The following is an 8,921-nucleotide window of genomic DNA, read 5'->3' as shown; positions in this document are numbered from 1 at the left end:
GTTTTAGGGCCTCACTCTTAAGACCTCACTTAATGTTAATTGCTTCCCTAAAGGCCCCATCTTTAAATATCACCATATTGGAGGTTAGGTATTCAATATATGAAAGGAGGGTGGTACACAGTCTATAATCTTTTTGTCCACACTAAAAATCTACCTCTGGCAATTTCATTGAAATTGTAAAGGCCTAACCTTGGTTTCAGGGACTATACCTGTCCTCTGGTATCTTAGTACTTCGGGCCAGGGGAAATCCCCTTAGTAATCCTGAGGGAATTCTTTCATTTATTTATTTATTTATTTATTTATTATACTTTAAGTTATACCCATCATTTACATTAGGTATTTCTCCAAGTGTTATCCCTCCTGCCGCCTCCCACTCCACGACAGGCCCTGGTGTATGATGTTCCCCACCCTGTGTCCAAGGGTTCTCATTGTTCAATTCCTACCTGTGAGTGAGAACATGTGGTATTTGGATAGTTTGCTCAGAATGATGGTTTCCAGCTTCATCCGTGTCCCTGCGAAGGACATGAACTCATCCTTTTTTATGACTGCATAGTATTCCATGGTGTATATGTGCCACATTTTCTTAATCCAGTTATCATTGATGGACATTTGGGTTGGTTTCAAGTCTTTGTTATTGTGAATAGTGTCACAATAAACATACGTGTGCATGTCTCTTTATAGTAGCATGATTTATAATCCTTTGGGTTATATACCCAGTAATGGGATCACTGGCTCAAGTGCTATTTCTAGCTTTAGATCCATGAGGAATCGCCACACTGTCTTTCACAATGGTTGAACTAGTTTACACTTCCACCAACAGTGTAATAGCATTCCTATTTCACCACATCCTCTCCAACATCTGTTGTTTCCTGAGTTTTTAATGATTGCCATTCTAACTGGTGTGAGATGGTATCTCATTGTGTTTTTGATTTGCGTTTCTCTGATGACCAGTGATGATGAGCATTTTTTCATATGTCTGTTGGCTGCATAAATGTCTTCTTTTGAGAAATGTCTGTTCATATCCTTTGCCCACTTTTTGATGTTTTGTTTTGTTTTTTTTTTCTGTAAATTTGTTTAAGTTCTTTGTAGATTCTGGATATTAGCCATTTGTCAAATGGGTCGATTGGAAAAATTTTCTCCCATTCTGTAGGTTGCCTGTTCACTCTGATAGTAGTTTCTTTTGCTGTGCAGAAGTTCTTTAGTTTAATTAGATCCCACTTGTCTACTTTGACTTTTGTTGCCATTGCTTTTGGTGTTTTAGTCATGAAGTCCTTGCCCATGCCTATGTCCTGAATGGTATTGCCTAGGTTTTCTTCTAGGGTTTTTGTGATTTTAGGTCTACCATTAAAGTTTTTAATCCATCTTGAATTAATTTTTGTATAAGGTGTGAGGAAGGGATCCAGTTTCAACTTTCTACGTATGGCTAGCCAGTTTTCAAAGCACCATTTATTAAATAGGGAATTCTTTCCCCATTTCTTGTTTTTGTCAGGTTTGTCAAAGATCAGTTGGTTGTAGATGTGTGGTATTATTTCTGAGGCCTCTGTTCTCTTTCATTGGTCTATATATCTGTTTCGGTACCAGTACCATGCTGTTTTGGTTACTGTAGCCTTGTAGCATAGTTTGAAGTCAGGTAGCATGATGCCTCCAGCTTTGTTCTTTTTGCTTAGGATTGTCTTGGCAATGCGGGCTCTTTTTTGGTTCCACATGAACTTTAGTTTTTTTTCCAATTCTGTGAAGAAAGTCATTCGTAGCTTAATGGGGATGGCCTTGAATCTATAAATTACCTAGGGCAGTATGGCCATTTTCATGATATTGATTCTTCCTATCCATGAGCATGGAAAGTTCTTCCATTTGTTTGTGTCCTGTTTTATTTCATTGAGCAGTGGTTTGCAGTTTTCCTTGGAGAGGTCCTTCACATCCCTTGTAAGTTGGATTCCTAGGTATTTTATTCTCTTTGAAGCAATTGTGAATGGGAGTTCTCTCATGATTTGGCTCTCTGTTATTGGTGTACAGGAATGCTTGTGATTTTTGCACATTGATTTTGTATCCTGAGACTTTGCTGAAGTTGCTTATCAGCTTAAGGAGATTTTGGGCTGAGATGATGGAGTTTTCTAAATATACAATCATGTCATCTGTAAACAGGGACAATTTGACTTCCTCTTTTCCTCATCGAATACCCTTTATTTCTTTCTCTTGCCTGATTGCCCTGGCCAGAATTTCCAACACTGTATTGAATAGGAGTGGTGAGAGAGGGCATCCCTGTCTTGTGCCAGTTTTCAAAGGGAATGCTTTCAGTTTTTGCCCATTCAGTATGATATTGTCTGTGGGTTTGTCATAAATAGTTCTTATTATTTTGAGATACGTGCCATCAATACCTAGTTTATTCAGAGTTTTTAGCATGAAAGGCTGTTGAATTTTGTCGAAGGCCTTTTCTGAATCTATTGAGATAATCGTGGTTTTTGTCTTTGGTTCTGTTTATGTGATGGATTACGTTTATTGATTTGCATATATTGAACCAGCCTTGCATCCCAGGGATGAAGCCAAGTGGATTGTGTTGGATTAGCTTTTTGGTATGCTGCTGGATATGGCTTGCCAGTATTTTATTGAGGATTTTTGCATTGATATTCATCAGGGATATTGGTCTAAAATTCTCTTTTTTGTTGTTGATTCTCTGCCAGGCTTTGGTATCAGGATGATGCTGGCCTCATAAAATGAGGTAGGGAAGATTCCCTCTTTTTCTGTTGATTGGAATAGTTTCAGAAGGAATAGTTCCAGCTCCTCTTTGTACCTCTGGTAGAATTCGGCTGTGAATCCGTCTGGTCCTGGACTTTTTTTGGTTGGTAGGCTATAATTGCCTCCTTTTCAGAGTCTGTTATTGCTCTATTCAGAGATTCAACTTCTCCCTGGTTTAGTCTTGGAAGGGTGTATGTGTCCAGGAATTTATCCATTTCTTCTAGATTTTCTAGTTTATTTGTGTAGAGGTGTCTATAGTATTCTCTGATGGTAGTTTGTATTTCTGTGGGATTGATGGTCATATCCCCGTAATCATTTTTTATTGCATCTCTTTGATTCTTCTTTTTTATTCTGTATTAGTCTTGCTAACAGTGTATCAATTTTGTTGATCTTTTAAAAAAACCAGCTATTTTTGAAGGGTTTTTTGAGTCTCTATCCCCTTCAGTTCTGCTGTGAACTTAGTTAACTATTTCTTGCCTTCTGCTAGCTTTTGAATGTGTTTGCTCTTGCTTCTCTAGTTCTTTTAATTGTGATGTTAGGGTGTCAATTTTAGATCTTTCCTGCTTTCTCTTGTGGGCATTTAGTGCTATAAATTTCCCTCTACATGCTGCTTTAAATGTGTCCCAGAGATTCTGGTATGTTGTATCTTTGTTCTCATTGGTTTCAAAGAACATCTTTATTTCTGCCTTCATTTTGTTATGTAGTCAGTAGTCATTCAGGAGCAGGTTGTTCAGTTTCCATGTAGTCGAGAGGTTTTGATTGAGTTTCTTAGTCCTGAGTTCTAGTTTGATTGCACTGTGGTCTGAGAGACAGTTTGTAATAATTTCTGTTCTTTTACATTTGCTGAGGAGTGCTTTACTTCCAACTATGTGGTCAATTTTGGAATAAGTGTGATGTGGTGCTGAGAAGAATGTATATACTGTTGATTTGGGGTGGAGAGTTCTGTAGATGTCTATTAGGTCTCCTTGTTGCAGAGCTGAGTTCAAGTCCTGGATATCCTTGTCAACTTTCTGTCTCATTGATCTGTCTAATATTGACAGTAGGGTGCTAAATTCTCCGATTATTATTGTGTGGGAGTCTCAGTCTCTTTGTAGGTCTCTAAGGACTTGCTTTATGAATCCGGGTGCTCCTGTATTGGGTACATATGTATTTAGGATAGTTAAATACTTCTTGTTGAATTGATCCCTTTACCATTATATAATGGCCTTCTTTGTCTCTTTTGATCTTTGTTGGTTTAAAGTCTGTTTTATCAGAGACTAGGATTGCAACCCCTGCTTTTTTTTCCTTTCCATTTGTTTGGTAGATCTTCCTTCAAACCTTTATTTTGAGCCTATGTGTGTCTCTGCACGTGAGATGGATCTCCTGAATACAGCACACTGATGGGTCTTGACTCTTTATCCAATTTGCCAGTCTGTGTCTTTTAATTGGGGCATTTAGCCCATTTACATTTAAGGCTAATATTGTTACGTGTGAATTTGATTCTGTCATTATGACGTTAGCTGGTTATTTTGCCGGTTATTTGATGCAGTTTCTTCCTAGCATCAATGGTCTTTACAATTTGGCATGTTTTTGCAGTGGCTGGTACCAGTTGTTCCTTTCCATGTTTATTGCTTCCTTCAGGAACTCTTGTAATGCAGGCCTGGTGGTGATAAAATCTCTTGGCATTTGCTTTTCTGTGAAAGATTTCATTTCTCCTTCACTTATGAAGCTTAGTTTGGCTGGATATGAAATTCTGGGTTGAAAATTCGTTTCTTTAAGAATGTTGAACGTTAGCCCCAACTCTCTTCTGGCTTGTAGAGTTTCTATTGAGAGATCCACTGTTAGTCTGATGGGCTTCCCTTTATGGGTAACCCAACCTTTCTCTCTGGCCGCCCTTAACATTTTTTCCTTCATTTCAACTTTGGTGAATGTGACAATTATGTTTTTGGGGTTGCTCTTCTCGAGGAGTATCTTTGTGGTGTGCTCTGTATTTCCTGAATTTAATGTTGTCCTGCCTTGCTAGGTTGGGGTAGTTCTCCTGGATAATATCCTGAGAGTGTTTTCCAGCTTGGTTCCATTCTGCCCATCACTTTCAGGTACACCAATCAAATGTAGATTTGGTCTTTTCACATAGTCCCATATTTCTTAGAGGCTTTGTTCATTTCTTTTGACTCTTTTTTCTCTAAACTTCTCTTGTCACTTTATTTCATTAATTTGATCTTCAATCACTGATACCCTTTCTTCCACCTGATCAAGTCGGCTACTGAAGCTTGCGCATGTGTCACGTAGTTCTCATGCCATGGTTTTCAGCTCCATCATGTCATTTAAGGTCTTCTCTACACTGTTTATTCTAGTTATCCATTCATCTAATCTTTTTTCAAGGTTTTTAGCTTCCTTGCCATGTGTTCAAACATCCTCCTTTAGCTCGGAGAAGTTTGTTATTACTGACCTCCTGAAGCCTACTTCTGTCAGCTCATCAAAGTCATTCTCTGTCCCGCTTTGTTCCATTGCTGGCCAGAAGCTGCAATCCTTTGCAGGAGAAGAAGCACTCTGGTTTTTAGAATTTTCAGCTTTTCTGCTCTGGTTTCTCCCCATGTTTGTGGTTTTATCTACCTTTGATCTTTGATGTTGGTGACCTACAGATGGGGTTTTTGTGTGGATGTCCTTTTTGTTGATGTTGATTCTATTCCTTTCTGTTTGTTAGTTTTCCTTCTAACAGTCAGGACCCTCAGCTGCAGGTCTGTTGGAGTTTGCTGGAGGTCCACTCCAGACCCTGTTTTCCTGGGTATCACCAGTGGAGGCTGCAGAACAGCAAATATTGCAGAACAGCAAATAATGCTGCCTGATCTTTCCTCTGGAAGCTTCATCCCAGAGGGGCACCTGTCTGTATAAGGTATCAGTTGGCCTCTACTGGGAGGTGTCTCCCAGTTAGGCTACACTGGGGTCAGGGACCCACTTGACGAGGTAGTCTGTCCATTCTCAGAGCTCAAACACTGTGCTGAGAAAACCACTGCTCTCTTCAGAGCTGTCAGACAGGGACATTTAAGTCTGCAGAAGTTTCTGCTGCCTTTTGTTCAGCTATGCCCTACCCTCAGAGGTAGAATCTACAGAGGCAACTGGCCTTGCTGAGGAGTGTCCCGATTTTCCAGGTACTGTCTGTCACAGCTTCCCTTGGCTAGGAAGGGGAAATCCCTTGACCCCTTGAGCTTCCAGGGTGAAATGATGCTCCGCCCTGTTTTGGCTCACTCTCCATGGGCTACACCCACTGTCCAACCAGTCCCAATGAGATGAACCAGGTACTTTAGTTGGAAATGTAGAAATCACCCATTTTCTGCATCGATCACGCTGGGAACTGCAGATCAGAGGTGTTCCTATTCGGCCATCTTGGAATGGAATCCCTCTCCTGAGGGAATTCTTTTTTTTTTTTATTTTTGAGACAGTCTTGCTCTGTTGCCCAGGCTGGAGTGCAGTTGTCTCACTGCAAGCTCTGCCTCCCAGGTTCACGCCATTCTCCTGCCTCAGCCTCCTGAGTAGCTGAGACTACAGGTGCCTGCCACCACGCCCGACTTATTTTTTGTATTTTCAGTAGAGACAGGGTTTCACTGTGTTAGCCAGGATGATCTCAATCTCCTGACCTCATGGTCCGCCCACCTCGGCCTCTCAAAGTGCTGGGATTACAGGCATTAGCAACTGCACCTGGCCTCCTGAGGGAATTCTTAAAATACAGTTGGTATTCTACAGGTCCTGGTAAATGTTGCAGGCAAGAGCCAGCTCCACTCGTGAGGATCCCATGTGCCATTAAGGTCTGGGAATGAGGAAAGATAGAGGATAATATCTAAAGGGTTAACTGGTTTACAGCTTAGACTAGAATGGATAGTTAGCATGTTTGGTCTCTGCTGCTTAGCCTTGGTAGAAACACTGAATATGTCATTTGGGAAGGGAGGCTTTTTGCATGCTGGAGTTCATCAACCAAATGGATTAGCAACTCAACAGAAGACTGTTTTTTACTCATGCAGTCATCCATTAGAAATCGAATTCGAAAGCTACTCTGCAGAAACCCAAGTTAACCCTGGTTACCAGGAGAGACTGTTGTTTAGAAGTCCGGTGAAGACAAGCACCCCAAATAAAGGCAGCACTTTTTAAAAATCCCTTTCAGATTGTTCATTTGACCAGCTATGTTGAAGACAAAATGAGATCTAGGATTCCAGAGCTGATATTCCTTTATAGGGGAAGTGTTTGGACTCTGAGGGAGGTGTGTTCTTTAGATGGGCCAACAGGACAATACTATCAGCTAATTCTCTAAATTCTTCTATGCCTTACGAGCTGTGGGCAGTCATGAACATCTCTCTAATCCTAGCTGGCAGAGTAGATGGGGACAGCACATAATTAAAACCAAGGTTAAGCTGTGGGGCCAAACCCACTGGGCTCAAGTTCAGTGCTTTGTCCAGGAGATGGCAGCGTCTAATCACACAGTAGAACCCTGAGCTTTGCGGCATCTTGGCTTGGATGGAGCCATACTGGGAAGCTTCTGAGAGGGCTTTCGGGGGAGACACAACAACAGTGACTAACTCAAGTAGTTGTAGAGGGACATCTGGGTTCTACAGATGTTGGTAAAGATAGTTATTGAGAGGATAATGGCCAGGCTCAGCTAACTGGCATGATCAGAGACTAATGAACAGAAATGAATTAGATGGGGAGGAGATGCTGAAAGGTAAAAGAGCAATGACAATCCAGACGAGAAGCAGGAGTTTGACCAACAGGTGCAGGTCTTAGAAGAGAACCAACCTCAAGGAGGCCAAAGGAAAGACAAGTTATGTCAATGAGGAAATTGTAGAGATTGCCTTTCAAAACACCAGCAGTTATGGCTCTGTTGACCTTCACTACACAAATTATGCTCCAAAAACATGCTGAGCTACAGAGCTGGAAGCAGGTGAGCAATACATAGATGACCTCGGCTTGCTTGAATCTTTGCTTTATGGTTAAGGCTACTGACCTCTTTAGTTGCCTTGGGAGAAGTGTTCCTGACAGTGGTGAATAGCTCCACCATCCTCTGGGTGGGTCCCACTTTGGAGCCTGCTATCTGACCAAAAGTATGATGATCCATGGCTTATATGAACTACTTTGGGGTCCACTAGAATGGAAATGGGAGGAAGGGCTTTTATGAGATAAGATAGTATATGGCACAGAAAGAAAACCCGAGTCTGCATTTTCATAGCAACTTTGGTTCTGTTAATGGGACACAAACACAGTGAACTTTGGTGATTTGCATAGAAGCGAAAACATCTAAGAAAATGACTTACTAGATAAGTGGTTTATACTTATTAACAGGTTTTTCTATAATTCCATTTGATAATCAGTAACTAATGGGACATGCCGTATCATTGGTGAGCTTCCCTGGAGCATATAAGTAAATTACTTGCTTAAGGTAACTCAGATCTGAGAGTTGGACCAGCTCTGGATTCCAGGAGTACTGATTTAGTCTAGTGAACTTTGTTCAGACACCACCACACGGTCAAGTTTATATAAGCAGAAATCACAACTGCATACTCTTTCAGGTTCTGTAGGCTCACACATTAAGCTATAGGCGTTTTAAAAATAAGCAAATCCTTTCTGGAAGACTCCTTTGTAAGAAGGTACCTGATGGTGATAAGGGCACCAAAGTGAACCAACCTGCCCTGTCACATCCATTCAGAACCTTGTACAGGGGGATGGGGCTGAAGAAGTTGGAACTCCATCTCCCTTACTAGCTTGGTTGTTCTGTGTCAAGACCCTTCCAGACACGCAACCATAGAACATGAATCATTCTTGATGTCTATCCAAAATATTGCACTGTCAGTTGTGGGCACTGTTTTCTCCTAATGTCAAGGTTCAAGGCTAATGTTGGCCTTTTTAGATATCTTTGCTTCTGAGTCAGATGGATAACAGGAAAACAGAAAAACATCTAGGGGAGAAGCCAGCACTAAGGAGGGAACCAGATTGTGAGGCAAAAGAATTGGAATCCAAGGCCATGAAGAACTTTTCAGTTGTCATGGGATAGTGGCTAATGGGGTCCTTGGGGCATCTCAGTGGTAACCACAGGGAGTACTATATATAGGCTGGGTGTAGTGGCTCACATCTGTAATTCCAGCACTGTAGGAGGATTGTTTGAGCCCAGGAGTTTGAGACCAGCAGTTTGAGACCAGCCTGGGCAACATACTGAGACCTTGTCT

This window comes from Theropithecus gelada, chromosome 5, assembly GCF_003255815.1.
Source record: "Theropithecus gelada isolate Dixy chromosome 5, Tgel_1.0, whole genome shotgun sequence".
In the NCBI taxonomy this organism is placed as follows: Eukaryota; Metazoa; Chordata; class Mammalia; order Primates; family Cercopithecidae; genus Theropithecus; species Theropithecus gelada.
This window is presented reverse-complemented; position numbering follows the sequence as displayed.